Below are 27,097 nucleotides of genomic sequence, written 5' to 3' on the forward strand. Positions count from 1 at the left end.
TTCTATTGATTGCTTTGATTTCAATCGTTTGGTTTAAGTCGGACGCTACATCGATCTTGAATTTCTAAACCACATAGAATACTTAGTGTAGTCGGACTCAATTCGATATGACCACTAGGGTCGGAATATCAACAATCTTCTTAGTCATTACCGAAACGATGGTAACAACACACTTGAACGAAATCAATTACTAGCTTCTTGGTAACCTTGCGAATTTCCCTGATCCAAGTGTGAGTCCTGTGCTTCTGGTAGTATAGGCCTCTACTACCATTCACACCTACTCATACTCATCTCAAGTATAGTCTTGCAGTTTTCCAAGTCACCATACAAGAAAATCACATAACAATTTAACACACCGGATAACAAAACGAAGATTTTATTATTTCTTGAAACTATTACATAGGTGTTCAAGTTCACCCTGGACTATGCCTCTAATGGGCTACATTATACAATACTATGGCTACTGCATAACTTGATCTTCTGGTATGAAGTCCTCATCCTTGATTCCTCGCATGGTTCTCTGCTTCGTCGAGGATCATGTGAAATGCCCTTGGCCTTGGTGGCGTTTCTGGTCTTGCTGCTTTATTTTTCCTTGGGCAGTCTCTGGACATGTGCCCCTTGCCTCTACATCCGTAGCATACTTTATCATTATGTGTGCAGTCTTTGGAATAGTGACCAGTCCTCCCACACTTGTAACAAGTCACTTCTTCGTTGCACTTCCCACCATGCTTCTTCTTGCATTTATCACACCATCTCGCTTCACCTCCATCTCATCCTCTAAGCTTTGAGAATTTGATTTCCATGTTGGACCTTGAATATCCTTCAAACTTCCGCTTCTCTCATGCCTTATCTTTTTCTAGACCCTTTTCTCTTATCTGGGCCTCTACGTTCTTAGCTGCCCTAACAGCTGTTTTCAAGGTAGTTGCCATTTTGACCATTGGGCCAAAGTCAATGGGCAGTCCGTTAGCAAACCTATCAATCTTGGAAAGTTCAGTAGGCACCAAGTAGAGGAATAGCTTCATCCTCTCGGTGAATGCGGTGGCATACGAATCAACACTCATCTTCCATTTCTTCAGGTTTTGAAACTCGTTGTTTAGGTCTATCAGATCGATCTCCGAGTAGTACTGCATTTTCAACTATTCCAAGAACTCTTCCCATGACATCCTTAAGGCTTCTCCTCATGGCATCGTATCTGCCAATAGCTTCCACCAGCTCAAAACTCCAGTCTTCAGTTGTCTTACGGCGAAGATGGTCCTCTGTTTCTCGCTACAGTCGCAGCTTTCAAACACCATCTCCATCTCGGAGATCCAGTCCATAATCTCGACAGACTTTGGGCTTCCTGAGAGACTTGGTGGTTTCACACCCAAGAAATTTTTGTACATCCGCCCATCCTTGTTGTTTCTCCCTTCTGGGCCATCCCTTTGCTCACCTTGAGTCCCTACTTGACTCACTTGGCGACTGTAGTTCCCTTCCTCAGATTTCTCGGGAACTGGCTTCGTCGGTTCAACATGTACGGTAGGTTTGTCCCTATTTTCGTGGAGCATCTGTCTCATTTCAACCCTTTGTTCAGCTAGCATAGCCCGAATCATGGCTTAAACTCCAGCCATGGTGACTGGCTCAGGCGCAACTTCTTCTACAACAGGTATTTGCTGAACCACTGGGGGTTGGTTTCTGTTCCCATTTGCATTTACGTTTCCGCTACGGGTTCTTGCCATCTTGATCTATACACCGAATAAGGTGAATCTAAACCTTTACTTAGGATTGACATTTAAATCATCCTTATCACTCCGAAATGTTTACATGCTAGTTCTAATATCGTATTCGTACGTTTAGAATCCTAAACACATAAGGTTTCCAGATCCGGTCGTCAACAGACCATAGATACGAACAATTAACATCATATCGGGCATAAAGCATTTAGCACATAAAAGCATTTTAGGCACAATTCCTAAAATAAGCTAGTGCTCACACCTCACAATCATCGCTTACCATTCTAAGTTTAAGTCTTGAAATAAATTCCATATTCCTAGTTCGCTTAAACTAATGCTCTGATACCAACTGTGACATCCCCATTTTCACGGCCAGAAAAGACCGATTTTGTTTATGCTTTATAAAAATCAGAGTACTTCTTTTAACAAAAACGTTGCAGAATTTGTTCCCAGAAAAACATGATAAATACGTTAATAAAACATTTTCGAAGAAACGTATTTATTTCATTTTAAAACTTTGGGATGTCATCGTTAATACATAAACATAAGCACAAACAGAACTTACAATTATTTACACTAGTGATCTACATCTCTTTAAATCTCTCAGTGTAATGTCACTTCATATCGTCACCTGTGATATAAATAAACTGAGTGGGTCAGGTTGGGAAACCTGGTGAGTAGATAGGGTTTTCAACCCACAATAATATAATTATTATGTTTAAACAATCAAACAATCAACCCAATTACTCATCCCCATTATCTTCTTTACTCTTAAGGATTTAACCTAAGAGTCATCTATCCTGCATTCGTTTATTCTGAAGTCCCTTACTTCCAGGGTTATAGGACTGGCACTAAATCCATAGCTGACGATGTTCGTTCATAAAGCACTAATTCCATAGCTGCTATATCCTACTCATCGGGTACTAAATCCATAACTACCAGTGTTCAATAGGTACTAAGTCCATAGCTACCAATTCCTAACATGTACTAAATCCATAGCTACCAGCGTCTAACTAATAGGTACTAAGTCCATAGCTACCAATTCCTAACAGGTACTAAATCCATAGCTACCAACGTCTAACATGTACTAAGTCCATAGCCACCGGTGTTCGTCCCATAGGCACTAAGTCTATAGCTGCCAATGTATACTCACATCATCTTCTATCTCTCATCATTCATCTACCCATCTCATACCCAACATATTTGTATATATAAAATATGTATACAGTTTAAATCCTCTAAAACATGTATAAAATGTTCATCCAGCATAGACAGCAAGTATTCAGATAATATGCACACATAGCACGTAGTTTATATAAAATACTTCATATCTATGTGTAAGATGAAATGGACTATGCACTCACCTGAAAGGTGGTGACTTAGTACTCGAACAGCGCTTCGATACTCTCAAAACAATTTCCTTCGATAAAACCTAGTATCAACACCACTAGGGTTTAGTCTAACGATAACCGCGACAAATTAATTAGTCTGACTATTATTATTATTATATAGGCGTTAATAACACTCAATATAACTCATAATAATAGCCCAAAAAATTATTTTAAGGACCTAATAACATTCCTATAATTATTTGAAAGCTATATTAAAAATTACGTAAGCGTAGCACACTTACAGCGAATTTTATCGAAAACCGAAATTTAATTGGAGCAGCGTTTCGAAACCGAAAGGCTCTTTTTCTCGGGACTCCGGGAGCCTCGGGGCTTCCCTCGGGAGCTAAGGGTTTTAACTAGGGCTTAGGGGGGTTAGAAACCCTAGAGAGAGAAAGAAATCTAGAGAGAGAAGGATAATTGTGTGAAAAATGCGGAGACCCTCGCCCCCTTTTTTATAGTTGCGAGGCCTCGGACTACGCTGGGCGTAATCCTTGGCTACGCGGCGCGTACTCCTCGGATAAGGATGCCAACTTCGCACCAGCTGGCTCGCACCCATTCTCGGACCCGGACAAGATCAAGTACGTTGGGCGTACCCAGCTTCGGACGCGGGGCGTAAGCAAGACTTCGTGGCGATCATCGGATGTGAGGCGTGATCAGCAAGCAACGGTCAGGATTTTGCCACGTCATCAATAGAGCAACAGGCTTCGCAAATTTGACTACAAACTTTAAAAATTCGTACTTTCGCATACGAGTTCCGTTTTCGACGTTCTTTATATCCACGCGAAGGTGGGAACGTACTCTACAACTTTCATTTAGACTCCGTTGGCTAATTTTGGCTCGATTTTAAATTTTATACTATTAACAGGCCGGGACAGGATTGGTCCGTTAAATTCTCATAACTTCTTCATCCGACATCCGTTTTCGCCCATCTTTTTCTCGTTACGCTACTCTTAACGAGATCTTCGTTCCCGTTTAGGTCGTGTAGGCCAAAAACTGCTCGATCTAATATTCGAGTTTCGGGTTGTACACTGCTAGTCCGAAACTTCGAAAAATCATAACTTTTTCATACGAAGTCAGATTTGGGCGTTCTTTTTATCGATGTTCTTAGTTTAACGTATTCTACGACTTTCATTTAGATCGCTAAGGCTAAGTCTCGTTCTATCGTAAATTCACTATTTACGCTTCTCGGTGTCGTGCCGGTTCCGTCGCGAAACTTCGACGGGTCATAACTTCTTCGTTATAACTCGGATTTCGGCGTTCTTTATATGTACGGAAACCTTGTGACATATTCTAAAACTTGGTTAAGATTATTTATTCTAACTAATCTTTTCTCGAAAAGTCGTTTTCGACCCCTATTGCCTCTAAATTGACTAGCCCGGATCTACGGGCGTTACACCAATCCTCATCATTAGTGTAAGAATACCAAATTTTTGCCACTTTTGGAATATGTCAGATTCGAACTCCCAATATGGAAATGTTTCCATATTTTCCATATGAAAACTCATTCTAAATATCCAACTCCCAATATGGAAATGTTTCCATATTTTCCATATGAAAACTCATTCTAAATAGAGTCTTATTTATTCAAAATAGTGTCAACATGGTCCATCCAATACTATACTTACAACTACTCACAAGCAACAAATCATTGGCGAACCTTAGATCGTCCTTTGATAGTTGTTTAATTATTTTAGCCAAAACCGTTCTAGTCCTTTTTCCGTCTTAATGCGCTAAGCATTTGGAAAATTTTAGAATGATCAAACATTATAGCATATGCAATCGATCCTATACCCGAAGCTTATGGGACACGATTCACAATGTATTACATAAAGACGTGATACTTTACCAGTCTTTTGCTATAATATTTCTAATTGCCATGTTCTCACAAATTTGATTATGAAAAGGGATGCCATAATCATAACCAAATTTTGAGAATGCAATTATCTTTTCCATATATAGAATTTCCTCATGTTGAACCATTCCAACACAACATTCATATATATTTGACTAAATTTGATTAAAATTCCACAATCTAAGCCTTTAGATTTGAAATGAAGTATAATATTCGCTCCCTTACTAAGCGGTTAATATCGGCGATTTCCAGGTGATTTCCAGGTGGGATATCGGTTATCGGTACTTTTCAAAATAGCGGTGTCAAATATCGGTCCAAAATATCGGACCGCAAATATCGGTGATATTTACCGATATTTAACCGATATCTACTGATATTTCCAGGTGGGATATCGGTTAAGTAATTTTACTTGTTTTTTTAGTGTTAAGTCACAGCCTTAAATCTTATGGGCTTAACTTAAATGAACTTGCTAATATGTTAAGTACTTAATTGTTAGTTTTAGGTCATAGACTCATGTTTTAAGTATTAACCGATCTTATTGTTATGTTAATTGTTACATACTTAAGTGTTAACTTGCTAGTTTCTATAGGTTTGATCATGTTGATGTGTTAAGTACATAATTCTTAAATGATGATGATGATATTAGTGTTGATGCGGATGATCTAGATATAATAATTGGATGCATTGGTTGATATGGACTTGGAGGAAGATCCCATGGCCTACGTAAGATTATGTTTCAAACATTGATAGTTTTGAATTTTGACTTTTTATATTACTTTTATATATGTTTTATGTTTATATATTAATTATGCATGATATAAAAATATCGATATCCCACCGATATCCCACTGCGATAACCTATATCCCAAATATCGCCCCTTGACCGATATTTGATTTTGGACCGCTATAACTGCCTAGCTCCCTTAATTATAGCAAAACAACTTTTCAACCCCTACAACTTGGCAAAGTGAATCTTTGTTTTCTATAATTAATATTGCTAACTTGCGATAATAATCATGCTCCCATTAACACGATGATTATTACCATTCAAGCATAACACTTATGCTCCCACTAGCTTTGACACGTATTCAGAAAACACTTGAACTTCTAGAAAACAATGCTTATTGAATTCCTTAAGTTCATATTTCTAAATACCTGATGCTTTGATAAGCCTTTATCTAAGCTTCTTAACCTCATACACCTTTGCCTTAGAAAGCTCACATGTGTGTCTAAATAACATCAGAACTTATGTTACTAAGTCCCAAATGTTCAGACTAATTGTCAAATCTCACAATTTGAACTATGAAGAGGGATGTTGTAATCATAATCGAATTTGAGAATACAATTTTCACAATTGAAATCTTCTTAAAATCTCTCTTAGTGAAATCATTTCCTTACAATCATTTTCATGAAGGAGGGAAACCTCGTGACACTTAGATTTTAAAGTGTATGTGTTCCTATCCATGTGAATTTGCCAAAACCAAAGTTTGCGACAAATCCAAACTCATATGGACCGAACGTGCTCAATCTTGATTTCTTGCCTCATGGTGACATGAATGCCCACCATGTCTTCCAAGCAACTCACCCTTTCATATCAATGTACTTTCCATTGATCAAGGTGCTTTGTCTTTATGCATTCAAATGATGACTCATAGAACTCACATGCATAATTAACTCAATTGGAATGGAACAGAAAAAGAGTATGTCATCCACGATAGGCTTTAAACCTCAAGTCGTGTGCTAGTGATGATCAACTAGATTTAACTCTTGATTTGTTCTTGAAACCTTCAAGACCATTAAGACTCCCACTGACTCCTTGACATATAAGATTCTCTTGTCAAGAAACATTCCTTGACAAAACAAATATTCAAGAGTTAGTGTAGTTTTTATCAAGACTATCACTTCACATAATTGGTTCTAGTTGGTATTTGTCTTATCCAAGATATCACAACTTACCAATCTCAAATGTGCAAGAATAAGAATACTATTTCCAATTCCACATTTGTTGAGTGTTATAAACCTACTAAAGACTTGTCACTCAATTCACAATCTTGGAGTATGACTCTAAGATTCGATATTGGAACGTAGTATGATTGACTTCTTGATTTAACCATTTCCACAATTCCCGATTCCTCTTCTTAGACATACAAATGTACTAAGACTCACTTAGAGGATCAATTGAGATATGGTTCTTAATCATTAAGACTTTATCATAAAACACAATAAAAGACACTCTCCTTTCTTCTTAGAATAGAGAAACTTTTATCTTTCTGCCTACTTGATTCTTCTTATTTGTTCTGCTATTTATTGAAACCTTTTCAATCAACTCAGAATTACACTTAATCTTATAAGTATAATCATATTTACAAAATTTTAGTAAATCATGACGAATATCTTTATCACTCTTGTGGTGGACTTGATCAACGTACAACCTAGTGTACTCAATCTCTCAGTCCTTCACTTTATACTTTGCTAAAGATTTAGTCTAATTTCCAAATATGAAGTTTCTCATTCATCACGCAATGCATGTTGCATGATTCCAAATTTCTGTCTAATTGAAACTTGGGCGATGAGAAACTCTCCCTATTTGGTGAATTCTCGACATTTCACAAATATCATAATCAAGAATCACATCCAATTCAACATTGCTAAAATTAGAAATACATAAACAATCATTTTCACATATGCCATTGCAAGGATAAATAAATAAGACGACATCAAAATTCATTTTATTGCGGAAAAACTTGTCCTTACAATGCAATTCAAATGAAAACTATGCTATTTCAATTCCTAAGCAATCTATTCTAACTCTAAAGTAGTATCTCAAAAATCCGATCTTCAAGCAATGCGATCGAAATCCATTTCTTCACGATCAGATTCAGTTTACTTCTTCCCTTAAGCTTCCTCTCTTTTCTTCGATCCTAAAAAACATAAAAATGTAATCTTATCACATCATGTATTGAAAATCAAAGAATAGGAACTTATATAGTTAGTTATTGTATTTTACCTGAAGTAGAGCCATACGTCTTGACTCTCCCATCTCTTAGATCTCTCAGGTAGTTTGGGCAGCTTCGTCTCCAATGCCCCTTCTCTTGGCAATAAAAACAAATGCTCCTTTGATACAACACATGGGACAATCTCATACTTAGTCCTTTCTGGACTTCCAATGTTGTCAGTGTCCATTGAAGTTTGGGAGTTTGATTCACCAGACAAATTTGCTTGACCAGCACGCCAAATCATTGATGATTCAGCAGCTATAAGCAAATAGGTGAGATCAATGAGGGTCACGTCGTGGTCCATCATATAGTACTCTCTAACGAACTCACTATATGATTTAGGAAGCGACTGAAGAACCCAGTCAACCGCCAACATCTCTGAGATATCGACACCCATCATCCTTAACCTATCAATGTGTGACTTCATATCTAAGATGTGTGCACACACAAGTTTCCCATCTTCGTGTTTACTTGCCAAAAGGGCTTGAGTGAGCTTGAACTTTTCAATCCTTCGAACTTGTGGGTCAGGGAGAATAATTGGAGGAGGTGGAGGAGGTGAGCATGATCTATGGTTCCTTGATCATATCGTGGAATATCATATTCATTTGGAAGACTTGTTCCATGGGATTTAGGAAGACCATTGTTAGATTCAGACATCTACAAAACGGGAGAAAATTCAAGTTAGTTGAAAAGAATCCTTGATGTAACACCCAAATGAAACATCAAGGCTAGGATCCAACACAATACTCTACAACCTAGAAGAGGGATGCCGTAATCTAGTTGCAGAATATTTGAAGGTAGGTAAATGACAATTTACCAATTTCCACCATTAAAACGAAAAAGAAATTTAAGTTTTAAATGAATTGAAACTCCTAGATCTTTTGAGATTCATTGGACTTTTCAATGGCATGTTTAATCTCGATTATGCCCTTCAAGTTTGCAACTGGGATGTCGAGGATCACAAACAAGGTGTGAATAACCATGCGAATCACGTGGTGCACTCAACGCTACTATCACCTAATCAATGTGTTGGTTAGACACACACACTCCATTGATCTATGATAAACATCGAGTCACCCTTCGCTACCAATGCCAAACCCAAATTAGTGTGCCGGTTAACCACACACGCTCCACTAACATCTCGGCAAGGGTAAAAAGTGTCATTCCATAGATTAGCATACAATTTCACATTTTGCCTAAAGTAACTATGATTTGGGAATTTGAAAAAAAAATAGTTATTTTGTACTTCATTATACTTATAATGGAAGGTTTCTGTCCTATCCTACCCTTTCGGCTAACGACCATCCACTAGTCAAGAGTGTGGTGGATAAGAGTGGATACCCATTCAATCGTCATTTTATAGGCAATTTCCTTAAACACCCCTTATAGACCAGCTTCGTGAATGAGGCCTATTAACGGTAAGACTGACTGTTTACTTATACATATATAATATGAGACTTTTAATGTCATATATATATATATATATATATATATATATATATATATATATATATATATATATAGTATAGGGTGTATTTTACACTTTTAAAATACTAGGTGGATTAATTTAATAAATTATACTTTTAATTTAATTAAATGTAAACCAAAACTTTATGGGTTTATTAAATCTCTTTTAGTTATACATCTTAATTAATTAATAAAACTATAAGGGTGTAATTTGAACTTTTCAAAATACTAGGGTTTTAGAATTTAACATATCAAAATTAAACTTTTAATCAACTTTTAAATTCCAAAACTTGAGGACAAGTTTTAAAAAATTTTAAAATATCTTTTAAATTAAATTTGAAAAATAATTATTTATCATATAAATCATATTTATCCCAAAATTTAACCTAATTTATTTTCTTAGAAGATAATTCAAATCATTTCACAAAAAAATAATATTTATCATATAAATCAAATAATTATCTTAAATTGACAATTATCCATTTATTTGATTGGGATAACAATTACCATAACAGAGAAATCTGATTTTAATTTGAAAAAACAATTTATGGCAATTATCCTAAACAAAATAAGGTAGAAAATTCGAAATCCAGCAAACAGTTATGCTCATGCCGTGAGCACTATGCTCACGTCGTGAGCCTGGTCAGAGTCCAAAAAACGAATTTTTTTTCAGCTTCAAAAATTTAACCTTTGCATCAAATACATTAGAAAAACAATCTAGTCTCTGATACCACTGATGAGTTTTGAGCAATACATCATTCTTATGGTGTACATGCAAACCCTAATAGCTTTTAGATCTAGTTTGTCTAATGACATGCAATTGAATATCCAAAGCTATAAACCCTAGATCTAAAATATTATAATCTGAATTAGGGTTTAGAGAATACCTTTGATTGTTATGTACCAATAACAATCTATTCCTTGGCTTCAGAAAGCTTAGTGCCTCAAGTGTTGCACCTCTAATGGAGTCACAAACACCACTAAGTAATAAGATGAAGAAGAGAAGAGAGGGGAGGCACCAAAAAATGGTTGGAAACCCTTCATTAGTGTTAGCCACGTTTTTGGGTCTCAAGGGTTCTTTAAATAGGTAGACAATTAGGGTTATCTAACAAGGAAACCCTAATTTGACTGCTTAAGCCCTAAGCAGCCCATGGACCCCTTCTGGAACATGCCTTGGACGATTTCTAATGGGCTTCCCCATAGAATTCGTCCAACCTATTATTCCAAGGTGATCCATAGCCCAATTGCAATTATCCTATAATTACAATTCAGTCCCCTAAGTTTAATTAATCTCTTCTAGCCACAAAATTAATTCTTGACTAATATTAATTAAACAATATGATTTCTCCTTTAATATATTATTCTCATAATATATTAATAAATCATAATTAAACCATTCTCTCCTTAATTCATCCTACATATTGCTATGGTGAAGGCAACCCAAAAGGACCATGCTCATAATCGAGTCAAGTACATACCAAAATAGTTATGGACTTAGACACTAATCCAACATCTTTCAGATACACTTCGCTTTCCCACCATTAGAGACCTGGAGAGGCAATTTTCGGCATTCTTCTCATCTTTCTAAGTAATTGGTAGATTCTTGATGCAAAAGCACTTATGTGATTGTTATTTTGTTGCCATGAGTGGCTAGTTTCTCTATTTTGGTTAACTTTGGCTAAAACCCTTGGATGTTTGTAGGTTTTTGAAGGATTCATGCTTAATTTTCATTTATCTTATGTTTATGATTCTAGTTCATATTTCTTATGCTTGTTTAATACTTTGATCATGAGCTTGGTACTTGAATGAGCAATTGTTGGTTTACTTCATTGGTTTAGCATTGAATCATTGAATTTACTTAGAACAAAGGCTTTATGATGGTAGAAATAATCTCTAGCTTATGAATCATGAATCCTTTATGGATGTGTAAGCATTAACATCCTCTAGGAATTGTGGATTCCTTCATTCTTAAGGATAATCAACTTCATGGGTTCAATTGCTTCAATTGGATCCTTGATTTTGATTAAGAAGGTGTGTTGTGGGCTTCCTCAACCTCGATACTACCTATGAGGAATCTTGGCATATCATGCTTCATGATTGCTATAACCAATTTGGGATGAATGATAAGCTTCATATTGAATCTTAATGATAAACACATAAATGTTCATTGTGTTGAATTGCCTTGGTTAACCAATTCTCTCCAATATTTGAGCAATCATCGTCTTGCTTAATTGCAAGTTTTCTAGTTATTCAAGTCTTCTAGTTTTCAAGAAATCATAACACCCCCCCCCCCTTTAGTTGAATTTTAGTTAGTTAGTTTATTTACACTAGTTCTATTGGATTGCATTGGTGATTGAATACAACCATTTCCCCAAGGATCGATACCCCTTCTTACCATTATATTACATTTTATTTGCAAACAAATGGTGTAATTTGCGTGGTGGACCTGACATCCCACCACATTTCCTTTGGATTTAATGCATTATGATTTTTTGGGGGCCTCTCCTATTTAATCGGTGGATAATTAACGTTATTACGTGGCTTTTATCGATGATTTTTTTGCGTTTTACTTGATTTTATCCACTAAAAACAAAAATTGGTTTCTATCATGTTTTAACTGCTTTTTTGAAGTTTGTTCATATGTAGTTTGATCAAAAAGTTATGGTTTTTCAATGTCATGAAGAATCATAATTTGTAAATCAAACGGTTCAAAAAGTCTTTGAAGGTAATGGCACTTTTCATCGGTTTTCTTGTCCTTATACTCTTGAGCAAAATGGTTGTGTTGAAAGAAAACATTGTCATCTTATTGAAACCAGGCTGGAAATGCTTTTTAAGTCTCATGTTCTCACCACTTATTGGGTCGAAGCTTTCAGTTTCGTGGCCTATATTATTAGCAGAGTACCAACACATGTTCTCAGTAATCACACACCTTTTGAGCTCTGATACTCTCAAGTGCCAACTTACATAAATTTTCAGGTTTTTGGGTGTCAAGTATTTCCATATCTTCGTCCCTATACTAAAAATAAACTTTCACCATGAAGTATACTTTGCGTATTTATTCGTTATTCATCTCAATACAAAAGTTATCGTTGCTTGGATCCAAATACTTCACGGATTTACATCACCATTCATGTTATATTTGATGAAAACAATTTTCCTTTTACCGACATTAATTCTTCCACATACCAGCAAACACTTGATATAACCACTTGTTTTTTTGGAAGATATGGGTACATCTAAATCGATTGCTACATTACCCACTATTGAAGCATCTGTCACGAAACCTACAAATTCTTTTTGTCTATCTTGCTCTGCGTCGTCTACTGGCTCAACCAATGAGAATATTGGATTGTCTGTTTAAACTTCACAACCAACTCCTTCTCATGCAAATTCATTCACAGTACTGACTCAATAAACATCTAATTCTATGCCGCCCCAAACTGAATTTGTGTCTCCCACTTCATTGACCAAGGAACATCATTTTGATGCTTCTACCCAACCAATTGGGATTACCTCTATGTCGGTCAAGCAAGTTTCGAGTTCCTCATTACCGAATACTCATTCCATGACTACTAGAGCCAAAGCCAAGATTTTTAAACCAAAGCATAAAGTCAATCTTGTGTTTCTTGATGCACATATTCTACGTTTTTCTTTATTTGTAACTCACAATCCAAAGGGTTTCAAATCGGCATCAAAACATCCACAGTGGATGTCCGCAATGCAAGATGAAATGATGCTCTCCAATCTAACGACACGTGGTCCTTGGTACCCAAACCTAATCACTCAAATGTGGTCGATTCTAAATGGGTTTTTTAGACCAAGTACAACTCTGATGGAACTATTGAACACTACAAAGCACATCTCGTTTCTCATGGTTTCACTCAGAATACTAGGTCTAGATTACTCACACACTTTTAGTTCATTTGTCAAAGAATCCAGACTAGGTATTGTGTTATCACTTGTTGTAATTCATAAGTGGAAGCTTCATCAACTTGATGTACCCCGTTTACTTCTGACGATACCCCGTTTCATGATCCTACTTTATACCGTTCACTTGTGGGTACTCTTCAATATCTCACAATCACTCGTCCTGATATATATTATGTTGTAAATTAGGTCAAACAGTTTCTTCAGGTACCCATAGATACACATTTTCAGTGTCTTAAGTGTATTATTTGGTATGTTAAAGGCACTCTTGCCTTTAGACTTATATTTCAAAAGCCACCAAATATCTCCATCCTCGGTTATTCAGACGCTGATTTGGCTCATTGTATTGGGACCAGAAGATATACCTATAGGTACTCAATTTTTCTTGGAGGTAACTTGGTCTCTTGGAGTGCCAAGAAACAACCCAGTGTCTCTCGTTCTACTTGTGAATCTGAATACTGAGCTATGGCCAACATTGTTGTCGAAATCATCTGGATTACGCACTTACTAAAGGAACTTCATGCCTTACCTCCTGATCGTCCTACTTTGCTATGTGATAATCATAGTGCTTTATCCTTAACTTAAAATCTAGTATCTCATAAACGAGCAAAGCATATTGACTTGGATTATCATTTTATTCTGGAACTTGTATCTCCATGAAAGTTATATACTAAGTTTGTTTCTACCAAGCTTCAGGTGGCAGACATCTTCACGAAAAGTCTTCCTTTACCACAATTTGAATATTTTAGTTATATGCTACGTCTTGGGCCTCCACTATTTGCTTGAGGGGGGATGTTAGAGTAAATAAATAGTCAATTTGTATTTATTTACTTATTGGTGTACCATTTTGTAATATATATATATATATATATATATATATATATATATATATATATATATATATATATATATATATATATATATATATATGAGAAAAATTCAATTGAGAAAATAAAAAAAGGTTGAGAATTGAGAAATAATTTTCATCCAATCATTTATTTTTGCCACAAAAGCCTCCAACTTACCGGCAGAAATAGGAAATAAATACACATGTGTTTTCCAACAAAACATTTTTCTTTAAAGTATGATAATCATTACCTTAATATATACAAAAACATAGTTTTTTCATTTTTTAAATTTTTAAGAAGCTATTTTTACCGAAAAATGGTTTTAAATACATCAAAATTCATAATTTTTTATTCTCTATTAATAGACATCCATATTGATATAGTTTTAAGATAAAATAATTCTTTTTTAGTTTCAACTATTATTATTCAAAAGTGAATAAAAATGCATCAGATTTTTACTACAATAAATTTGTTATTCACTTATGAATAAAAATGATGATTAATTTTTTTAGAGTTTAAATATCATTTATATATAAATATAACATATATAAACTTTTTACAGTTTACATCAACTCTCGTCACATGTCATAATCACATACGAATAAAACGTGTATTAGTCTTCCTTACAAGTTATATTCATATATGAAAAACACATTTATTATAATTTTTGCTACAATTCATTTGTTATTCATATATGAATAAGTAGTTCAAAATTTTAAAAAAATGACGTCTTTTATTAACATATTACTTATTCATATTCGAATAACAAATGAATTATAATAAAAATCTGATATTTTTTATTTATATATGGATATAACATATGACGACCATTAATACACATTTTTTTATATATAAATATAACGTGTGACGAAAGATGATGTAAAAAAATATATTATACGTAAAAATGTTTTATTACGTATTATATTTATATATGAATGATATCTAAACTGTAAAAAAGTTAAGCATACGTTTTATTCATAAATGAATATAGAATATACTGCAATTAAAATCGGATCGTTTTTTATTCATTTATGAACAACAAGAGCTGAAACTCTAAAAAAATAAATTTTTTATTTTATTTTAAAACTATATCAATATGGATGTATATTTATAGAGAATAAAAAATTAAGAATTTTGATATATTTAAAATAATTTTTTTGATAAAAATAGCTTTCTAAAAATCAAAAAGAACAAAAAAAATGTTTTTGCGTATATTAAGGTAATGATTAGCATAGTTTAAGGAAACATGTTTGGTTGAAAAACGCATGAGTATCTATTATCTATTTCCGTCGGTACACCTAAGTGTTTTGCGGTAAAACAAATGCATGGCTGACAATGATTCCTTCATTCTCAACCTTTTTTTCTCAATTGAACCATACTCATATATATATATATATATATATATATATATATATATATATATATATATATATATATATATATATATATATATATATATATATATATATATATATATATATATATATGTTAGTTCAATTGAGAAAATTAAAAAGATTGAGAATGGATGAATATTCTCAGCCACTCATTTATTTTTGTGGCAAAAGTCTCTATTGTACCGACGGAAATGGGAAAAGAATACACATGTGTTTTCCAATAAAACATGTTTCCTTAAACTATGTTAATCATTATCTTAATATATACAAAAACATAGTTTTTTTTGTTTTTTTAATTTTTAAGGAGCTATTTTTATCAAAAAATGATTTTACATATATCAAAATTCATAATTTTTTATTTTTTATAAATAAACATTCATATTAATATAGTTTTAAGATAAATTAATTTTTTTTTATAGTTTCAGCTATCGTTATTTATAAATGAATAAAAATGCATCAGATTTTTACTACAGTACATTCGTTATTCATTTATGAATAAAAAATATAATTAATTTTTTTACAGTTGAAGTATCATTTATACTACTTATTCATATATGAATAACAAATTAACTATAACAAAAATCTAATAAATGTTTTATTCATATATGAATATAAAATATGACGACAACTAATACACGTTTTATTCATAAATAAATACTAATATAATGCAAAAGATGATGTAAAAAATATATTTTAAGTAATAAAACTTTCTTACGTGTTATATTCATATATGAACTATATTCAAACTATAAAAAAAAAAAAAATTAAGCATACGTTTTATTCATAAATGAATAACGAATGTACTTTAATAAAAATCTGATGGATTTTTATTCATTTAGGAATAACGAGAGCTGAAACTCTAAAAAAAATTATTTTATCTTAAAATTATATCAATATAGATGTCTATTTATAGAGAATAAAAAATTATGAATTTTGATATATTTAAAATAATCTTTCGATAAAATAGCTTTCTAAAAATAAAAAAAAAACAAAAAAAAAGTATGTTTTGTGTATATTAAGATAATGATTAACATAGTTTAAGGAAACATGTTTGGTTGGAAAACATGTGTATCCGTTATCTATTTTCGTCGGTACGTCTAAGTGTTTTTCGGCAAAAATAAATGTGTGGCTGAGAATGATTCCCTCATTCTCAATCTTTTTTTCTCAATTGAACTCTTATATATATATATATATATATATATATATATATATATATATATATATATATATATATATATATATATATATATATATATATATATATATATATATATATAACCTCATCCACCTAATTGATGTTGAGAATAGTCACGGTAATAAAGTTAAACATTAAACATTCAAAATACTAACTAAAATATAAATAAGTCTAAAATGCATGCCTGAAAACTGAACCGGATAGCTTATTCGGTAATAATTCAATCCACTGCAATTATTCAAGTAATTCGAACCAAAATACCCGAAAACCGAATAAGCCTAAAATACATACCCATGAACCGAAACGAATAACTTATTCGGTCCTAAATCGGTTCGATTCGATTCCAATCCGAGTTCTAGTTCAATATTTTGTCCAAACACTTATCCCTACTTTAACCATCAATTCACCACCGGAGGTGGAACAGAATTGTAAGGTGAGTTCGTTACCTATAAATGCATGTACTATTATATAGAAGTGTATTTTGAACTTTCTAAATATTTCATACTACTAGGTGTATAAACTATATGCATACTAAACGTAACAATGTTAAACTCAAAATCCAAAACTCACCAATCAATGAGTTGAAACTAAAAAGTCAAACCAAAGTATGGTTTTGAAAAACCGAACAATCAAACTTCATAATTTTTGTTTGTTTTCATCCAAAAGCCGACTCATACTCAATGATAGTCAAGCTGGCATACACAGCTCAGTTTTAGATGTAACTAACAAATGGTTATGTTTTATGAACTGATTATGGAATTGTTTTACAACATTTATCAATATCTAGTTTTATTTTAGTCAATTTAATATATGATGTCAGCGTTACATTTATATGAAATTGATATAGGACTAACATGTCAAATAATTACAAATTAGACATGATGCATCATAAAGTATTAAGCTTCATATTCAAATTCATTTACAATATACATTTAACAATTTTATGACAGAAACATTTAACATTCATCATGTGCATTAATTATGTTAAAATACCAAAAATCATGGTTGGTTAAAATTCATTTACAATATACATTTTTATATATACAAAAAAGGAAGAAAAGAAGCCATTGTATTCTCTATTTTCACAAATTTCAGGATTTATAGAGATTATGAGCTGTTAAATATTATTTTGTAGCATGCATTGGCAATAAGAACATAAATGAGTCGAACTACTCACAAGCTATGTGAGCTCATATCGTTAAAAGATTGAAACGAGTCTTAGTCCAAGCTTGAGTGTAGAATAAATCTCATCTAATAAACGAGTCTGATCTCAAGTCTGCATGTGAGGGCTTGTTAAAGCTTTCCAACTTAAAATAGCTTTTGTATAATATATTATTATTTTATATATTATTATTTATATATTAATAAAATATGAACAAAATAATGAGTTGGTCCCAATTTTGACCGAGCTTCATGGACAAACGAGCATTAACAAGTCGACCATGCACGTCATATATGATTTACAAGTCAAGCTTGAGCCTTCATACTCTTAATGTAGCTCACACTTTAGCTTCTATAACTTTAAACAAGCTTGACTCAATTATTGTTATGCTCGGCTCGACTCGTTTGCATCCATAAGTCGCAACTCCATACATATTGTTTTTGTGTCTTTTTTATGTAAACAATAATTTTATTAATTTGAAAAGATAAGCATAGGTCCGACATCAAAAAGAATATTTTCGGATTTGGTCTTAAATTCCTCTAACATAATATGTAAAGTTAACTAACCTCTCTACTAAGCTAGTTTTGAATTTAAATTAAGTAGGGTTAGCATTTGTCGGGTCTAATCCTCAAATCTTTTTTGAATAGTTAATACTTTAGTTCTTATAATGGTTTCCACCACATCTTCTAAAAGAGCATGTACCAATCAATATCCCCAATCCCATTAAGATTAATTGGGTATCTAACATTATTTAATCATCAAATAATTGTTAAAGCTTTTGCAATAACACTTAGTTAAATAATAACAAATGTAAATGCAAATACACACTTCGTAGTAAAATTCCTTAGAAATACGTTATTATATATATAAAACATCCCAAAAAAGCGTTTTTACTTTTATAAAATTAGAAGAAAAGCAATTTGTTGTTCAAACTTCAAATCGAAAGATTACGCAAATCAAAGAGTGGCCCATAAAGATGTGATTTATCATCAACATATGAAAATGTAAATTATTGGAGTTCTTGTATTCATGTATCTGTTATTACTGTATATTTATCCCTATTTATATTATCTTAAATTGCATCCCCAAAAGAAATATTAATAATATATATTTATATGTTTATAATTATACATATTATATCACTCACGTCTACTTTTAATCAAGTTAATTAGGGGTACAAATGAGTCGAGTCGAGTCTGATCCTGCCGGCTTGGCTCGGGCTCGTTTAAGTTATACCAGACTCGAGCTTGAGCTCGACTCGATTCAAGCTTTCTTAAGCTCGGATCGAGCTAGTAAAAAGTTATACAAACGCGGCATGGGCACGAACTCGACTCGTTTTTTGTCTAACTTGCCTAAATAAGCTTAAACTCGGTTCAAGCTCATTAAGATGCTTGTTTACTATTAACCTAAATTCCTAATTCCCCAAATGTTTTTTATTTTAATATATGAAAATAATAATAAATTATATTATATATGGGTTCGTTTAGGCTCATGACTCTAATCAAGCTTAGTGACCTAGGCTCGAGCTCGAGCTCGTTTAATAAACGAGCTTAATATGAAGCTTACGCTCAGCTCGAACTCGTTTAAAATCGATTCTGAGTCAAGCTTTTAATAAGCCAATCTTGAGTATATTGGCTAGTTTGCATCCCGAAAATTAACTAACATTGTAGTGAATTCTTATAATTAATTTATTTATACCCATAAATTGAAATTCAATTGGATTTTATGATTCAAAACTATGTTATAGTATTCTTTTGGAATATCTTTTTAATTATAAAATCCTCATGTTTCAAATAATTAATAGATACGAAATCAAAGTTAACTAAAAGACCCTTAGAATAGTTGTATATATAATATTGCTCTCCCAGCTCCGGAACAACAACTCATATAGGCATTACTACGAGGGCTTTCCTCCCTTACCTCACCTCCCCTCCCCTGTATGTAATGAAATACAAACAGCCAATTAGTGGCCTTTTTGCAAAACCTTTATAAGGTATGAAGCTGGTTCGATCCGTATAGCGTTAAACCAATCAGGATAATTCAAATTAACATAATGTATGTACATCAATTTGTTTCAGTTTTAGTTCATATGATTTGTTGCAAATTTATTATGTATTTGCTAAATGAAATTAAAAATCGAATAAGAAATGACTTTTCCATATCACTTGGAGCATGTAAAAGTATGTGCTTAAAAGATTAATAGTTATTACTAAATACTAATTCCATTATCATGATCCATTAAATTGATTTTTGACAACTACATAAATGGTCCTTGTGGTTTTTCAGATTTGTAAGTTTTATCCCTAACTTTCTTTAGGTATATATGGTCTATACGATTTCAATTCCAAAGTTTATCTATCTATTGATTTTGATGTATTATTCGTACGGCTGGTCCATAGAGTTTTCATGCCCTGGGCAAACATAAAAAATAATGCCCCTACGTTTAATTCTTTAAATGACCTTTGTTAAATGTGAGATAAAATAACAATTACTATAATTAATAACAATAGTAGGCTAATAGAAATAATTACCATAAATGATAGAAATGACTCAAATTTACAAAGTAATACAATTTTAAAATTATTCCTTTTTTATCTCTTTTGCAATCTTAATTACCAATCTTCCATGCCCTCAAAGAATATATCCAACAAAACATTCAAACAACAATCCAATGCATCATTAAATGGCTTCAGGTTTAGGTTGTAGTCTAGATTAAAGAAAAATTAGTAGCAAAACTTTTTTATAAGCACAATTAGATGTTGAAAACAATTATCAAAATGAAAAAAACATAACAACAACAACTTGTGTTGTCATTTCACTCCGATCTCGATAATGTTATCTTACAAAAGTTGAAGTTGATAACAAAACATTGATGCCTGATTTTTCAGACTCTAGATCCATTATATATTTCAGAGCAAGAGTTTTGTTTAAGCTCGATAAATTATAGTAAATTAACAACATCAAGTAAAAAATCATTTAACAATAGAGATTAATTGATTTCCTCAGATTCACAGTTGAATCTGTTAAATAACAAGTCAATTAAAATGCAACACCAGAATGTGGTTCTCTCTATGTAACAAAGCCTTGGATCAACCATAGCTCATACATTGCTAAGTCAAATCTCATTAAAACAACTCTAATAGTCGTGGATATTCTAAAGGAGATCCAGCTTAAAGCTCTACACTCAATCATCACTGAAACAGTTTAACAAAATCGTCAAACTAAACTAAATCAAACATACAGATCTAAACGTATAATGTTTATTCTGACATAAAATCGGCTCATATTAAGAAATGCAACCATTTTATGTCTTTTACTTCATTGATCATTCTCAGAAGCAAGACAAAATCGATCGAGTCAATGCTGAGACACAAATAAATCAATAAAGACGAAAATAATTAAAGTAAATATAGCAGGTGATTTTAGTGGAAAACCAATGGTAAAAGATTAGACATCCATGTTAACACCGCCTAGTATTAACTATATGCATCCATTACTAGACCTCTTTCCAAATTCCGATAAAAATTAGGGGAAAAACTTGAGGTGTGGCAAGATAGTGCATATGAAATAAGTAAAGTAAGACCTATATTTGATCAAATGTATTCGTCGATTTGACTCAGAAATGGCCATCGAGAAAGGTAGAAAAACATGAACTACAACACTTGATGGCTATATATCTGATTTAGCACCGGCATTAGAGCTTTCTTCTTCATCCGGTTCGTTTTTTCAGAGATGCCTAGGTGCTACAAGAAATTTAAAACCCTAGAAGCAAACAATAACTCTGATAAGAAAAACTCATGATGTAGTTATTTTGTATTGAGATAGAACTGTGAGGTTGTGAACCAAGAGCTTGAGAAGTATATTAGGCATGGATGGCGTGTGTTTTTTTGCCATCTACTTTTCTTCTTGTCTCCTCGTATTCTTCTACAAGTCTCCTCGTATTCTTTTGGTGCAATAATTAGGCGTGCGATTTTATTTTTAAGTTTGATTGAATTCGCGCTTTCACCTCCCCCATTTTCATGAATGGACTTCATTATGTATCTTGGATCAAGCCCAAATTAAATAATACTCATAACAAGTTCTAAAAAATTGATGCCCCTATTTTTTTCTACCCAGCTCGCCCTGGGCTTTAGCCGGCCGTGATTATTCGTTTGTAGGTTAAGATCATTAAGTCTCAACTTTTTATCATTTTCATAGAAGGAAACCCATAAATCGACTTGCCAAATCGATTTTAATCAGGATACTGATGCAAATCCATTATCTTTATACTTGATTCTTAACCCATAAATTGACTTTCTAAAAAAACGTATATTTTGTTCTACGTCTCTGATTTCTGATTTCAAGTTTGATGAGGGTACTTGTTTGAATTCAGATTCCAGGTTTGCTTAGGATTTCAATTCATACTAATGTGGTAAGTGGTGCCTTCCTATCAACTCCACATTTTGATTCTTTTCCCTTCCCCTTTGTCGTATGGAACGCTACCTTGATTTAGAACTTGTGAGTCTTAGGGAGAAAGAAGAGTGTGGGTGTTTTTCATAATTTTCTTTTTTAATTGAAATCAAATTAATATATATATATATATATATATATATATATATATATATATATATATATATATATATATATAAAGGGTATAAAGTCATTTTCTATGAGTCAGAAACCAACCACGTAAGAAATTAAAACCACATGGATCATCTATGTAACGAAAAAAAATAGAAACACAACATGATAATAAAAAAACCATGGTGACCATTTATGTAATTTTTATTAATGGATCACTTGGCCCTTTATGAAGTAAAAATATGATTATAAAAGGAAGGTTAGGTTAAAAGAGTGATTGGACGATGATAAAAGCTAGTGATTTTCATATGTTGCAATCATTGTCTTTGTTTTAATATATGAATATAAGAAGTTTGTAGGATCACAACCACTGGTTATCAGTTATTCCCTTATACGTCTTTATTCACATTGTAAGCGACACACTAGTCTTCTTCAAAACCCTACAAAGTTAGAGTATACATCACTTCTATTGGGGAAATTCGAATTAGGGTTATTGGAAATCTGGATCACAAACAGGAATCGTGTTAACACTTTCCTTGTTTGATATTTCGACCCTATATGCCTTGGGTATCACGAAATCCAAACTTGGGATAATTCCTGATGCAGCAATTCTGATTTAAGGCACAAAATCAGAACAATTGAAGAAGATGATGTGAAAGAACGTTCTGCGTTTTTTCTTATGTGTTTCAATAGCCATTTTCACAGTTTTATGTGTTTCAATAGTCGTTCAGTACTAATAATATTTAGTAAATACAAGTCTGCACTCCCACACCTCCTAACTTGTATTATAACTAAAACATTATTCTTGAAACACTTGTTAAGTCCATTACACTAAAATATATTTGGTGATAAAATCACCAACAACTTCGTCACTATGTTTATATTATAAACTTTCTGTTATACAATAGATGTGCACATAGAATGAATCTCATTTAATCTAGTTAATAATCTAGTTCCGATAAGCAGTAAAAACCAACATGATCATATTTGGATCAGATTTTAACTGGGTTTTTTTTGTTGCGAAAATGGGGTATTTGTTCTAACTAGTTTTACAAAACCTTTTTTTTAATTATCTTGTTTTTATATAAATTCTTTTTACAAATCTAATTTAACTTCAATCAAATATGTATTTGTATTTTGGGAGAATGAGATGAGACGAATATTCGTAATACTTGATTTCGGGTTTTAGGATTAATCTCCTTAAATCCAACTTACTAGGAATTGGAATGGGTGAGGCCGAGGTTACCTCTTTCGTGTCCATTACTGGGTGTTCTTTGGGTTCTTTTCCATTTATGTATATCGGTATTCCTGTTGGGGAGTCTATGGTGTGGGTTAAAGGATGACAGTGATTATTGATGGGTTCCAAAAGAGGTTTTCGTCTTGGAAAGTGTGATTACTATGGTGGTCATTTGACTCTCACCAAATCGGTTTTAGGGATTCTAGAGATTTATTTATCTTCTCCATTCAGGTTACCTGCTACAGCATGTCATATACGACCCGATTTTTCTGGGGTATGGATCAGAGACAGAATCATTAGGTTAAAGAGACAGAATCATTAGGTTAAATGAGATGTAATCCTTAATTCTAGAGATCATGATGGCCTTGGTATTAGTAGTTTGGATACGTTCAATTTGGTGTTGTTGTACAACTGGAGGGGGAATTTGTAACGAGAGTAACTTTTTATAGGTTAGATTGATTAACTAGATATACAGAGATGGTGGTGGATTGATTAACCAAATATATAGAGATGGTCGTGGATTATGGAGGGCTCTTGTTTTGGAGGGGGTGTGGCAAAAAATGTTGGTTATATTAACCATCTTCATGAGACTGGTTATATTCACAATTCTTCTTGTTGGATTTAAGTATCTAAGATCCTAACTAAATTAGTATAATGTTTATAAATAAAAATAAAGTCATTTTTGGGTTGTCCTCGTAACCAGAAAATGGCGTGCATTGATCAAATGATTCATTAATATATTATATGATTAATATGTTAATTATAAAATATAATAATTAATTAATAATTAATCAGAATTAATTTAGAATTGATTATGGGTTAATTAGAAATAATTAAAGGTACAAGGGTTGAGCTGCAATTATTCAATAGTTGAACAAAAGAGATGATCTAGAATCATCCTAGATGAGACGATTTTGGAGGCTCTTAATAGAGCTTCTGGAAGCCTCCAACTAATAAAAAGAAACTAGATAATTACTTATTTAAAATATGATTATTTTAAGTTCAAATCTAGGGTTTATGTGTTTATCAGGCAACTATATAAAGGGATGTAACCCTTGGTATTTTCATCCAAACAACCTACATACAAAAAAAAATTCTGAAAATTCTCTTTTCTCTCCCCCATCTCCTTTAATCCTAGCGTTTTCTTAAGTTTTGGGTGTGACGCATTAGAGAAGGCCATACTTTGGAGATAGTTTTCCAAGGATACTACAAAGGGTTTCTGATTAGGTGGATTTAAATTAAGCTATAAGGTATGTGGTTCTATTCTTGAATTTGATTCATAGGGCTTATAGTTTTTATTTCATAAGTATGTTGTTATTAATTGAGAAGAGACATAAATACATTATGTTTCATATACCCTTAAGATTTAAATGCAATTCTGCATGTACACATTAATTGTAACCTGAAAACCCCAATACTTCTATGTCTAGAGTTCTTCGGAAAAGAACCCATATGTGTTTTGGGTCGGATGTGTGTTGGGTCAGATTGTCATTTAAGGTGCAGTTTCATAGGTTGTTTTCTTTTCCCAATTCACAAGATGCAATGGTTAGTGATTTTTGGTCATCTGATGGTTGGAATTTATCTTGGTTGTAACACCCTATTTTACACATTTACAGTAGATTTTAATATAAAACGTTTGTTATAAAATTTAAAGTATAAATATATTAATTTTTAGCCAAAATAATTATCATGAAGATATAGTAGACGTCAATACAAAATCGTGAGTATAAAAAACGCCAAAATCTGACTTCATATGAAGAAATTTTGATTTTTCGAAGTTTCACGTTCGGTCCGACACAGCAATGGGAGCGATGTCTAGAATAGATCTAGTAAGGTGTTTAAAATGGATTTTCCAAACAGTATACTCAGTATACCAAATAGATCCTACCTTTGATATAATCTAACCTAGTTATTACTTATTTGATAGAACTCAGTATTTATTCGGATTAGTAAAGAATCTAAATAGTAGTCGTTATGCTCAAATGGTTAATAACTAGTAGGGTATACTATAGGTTAATACGTGTTGGTCAGGCTACCTTCAAAAACCACATACTTAGCTATTTCAAGACTTTTCAATTAAGTTACCTCACTATACTATGTATTATAATATATATCCATTTATGTTAGGATATAAGAAATAGTATAGTAGAGCCGAAGGTATAATCTCTATGTACTTGTGTGTAGTCTACTTGATTTATTCATTATTGTTATTTGAAGAGTTGACAGGTGAACGGTGTCATACCGTAAGCCTATAGACTCGTGTTGAAGATGGAACGACGAGAGGCCGAGAGTCTAGACACATGTTATCGGTATAGTACAGAAAGGCTGTGAGCCATTGTTTGTATGCTTGCATATGTATATTGGTATATGGTTTCTTTGGGAACTCACTAAGCCTCGACTTACAGTTACTGAATGACTATTTTTCAGGTTGTTCTTCTGATTGTGGAAAGGCTCCAACGTGACTATACCCGCATTAAATAAATTAATAATGTTGTTAGACTTCCATTAAAACTTTCCTTAATAAATGTATGAAGATGATCTTGTAATGAAAATGGGTTATTGAAATTATGTTATATATATAAAAAACAATTGTGTTAAAAATCAGTACATTACAAGTTGGTATCAGAGCACTGGTTTGATAGAATTAGATGGACACTCGTGTCATTCCAGACTCAAACTAAGGATCTGAATATCTTTACAAATCTTTTTAAAAGAATTTTATACAAAGGAAAAGGATGTGTGTAACACCGTAAAAATTAAAACAATTTCACATTTGAAAACACATTTTAATTAAAACCATTCATTCATAAAATCTCATAACATCATGTTTTTAATTCACAAATGTCTTCCAAGATCAAAATACATCCAATCCCATATGTGTGTACGAATCAAGCCGGCGCCTTCCCACGTTCATCACTGGTACCTGAAACACATAACACTGAACACTGTAAGCATAAGCTTAGTGAGTTGCCCAAAATACCACAATAATCACATAATAGCCACTCGAGGCTGTAACTCTGTTGACCCTATGGTCAATGTGTCTTAGTGGGGCCCTCCAGCCCCAACTCTCTGTGGGCCCTCTGGCCCTAACTCTAGGGACCCGAAAGTCCCAACTCTGTAATGCTAAATCATGCATATCACATATCACAATAAATCACAACACATAATAACATGTAATCACACTGGCATATAACTCTATAATACTCTGTCTCTTAACTCTTTTACCACACTAGGTAAAGTATAGTGAGAAGACTCACCTCAGGTATCTCGGTAAATCTCTGACTCGGTAAATGGTTGCCTAGCCTCCGCCTAATCATATGAAAATAACACTCTATTTAATATAACTCTCAAAGGCTAGA

The 27,097-nt window shown here is 32.8% G+C and overlaps 2 non-coding genes across 2 annotated transcripts; both read right to left on the reverse strand.

The window, feature by feature from the left end:
- Positions 1-20,738: 20,738 nt before the first annotated feature.
- On the reverse strand, positions 20,739-20,850 carry LOC145071771 (small nucleolar RNA snoR97). The gene has a single exon (XR_013690778.1). It is a non-coding gene; the product is annotated as a small nucleolar RNA snoR97 (small nucleolar RNA).
- Positions 20,851-21,218: 368 nt separating this feature from the next.
- Positions 21,219-21,307, reverse strand: LOC145071776 (small nucleolar RNA U36a). The gene has a single exon (XR_013690782.1). It is a non-coding gene; the product is annotated as a small nucleolar RNA U36a (small nucleolar RNA).
- Positions 21,308-27,097: the final 5,790 nt, after the last annotated feature.

This window comes from Lactuca serriola, chromosome 8 (assembly GCF_051521515.1).
Source record: "Lactuca serriola cultivar US96UC23 chromosome 8, Lser_US96UC23_V15, whole genome shotgun sequence".
Taxonomy (NCBI): domain Eukaryota; kingdom Viridiplantae; phylum Streptophyta; class Magnoliopsida; order Asterales; family Asteraceae; genus Lactuca; species Lactuca serriola.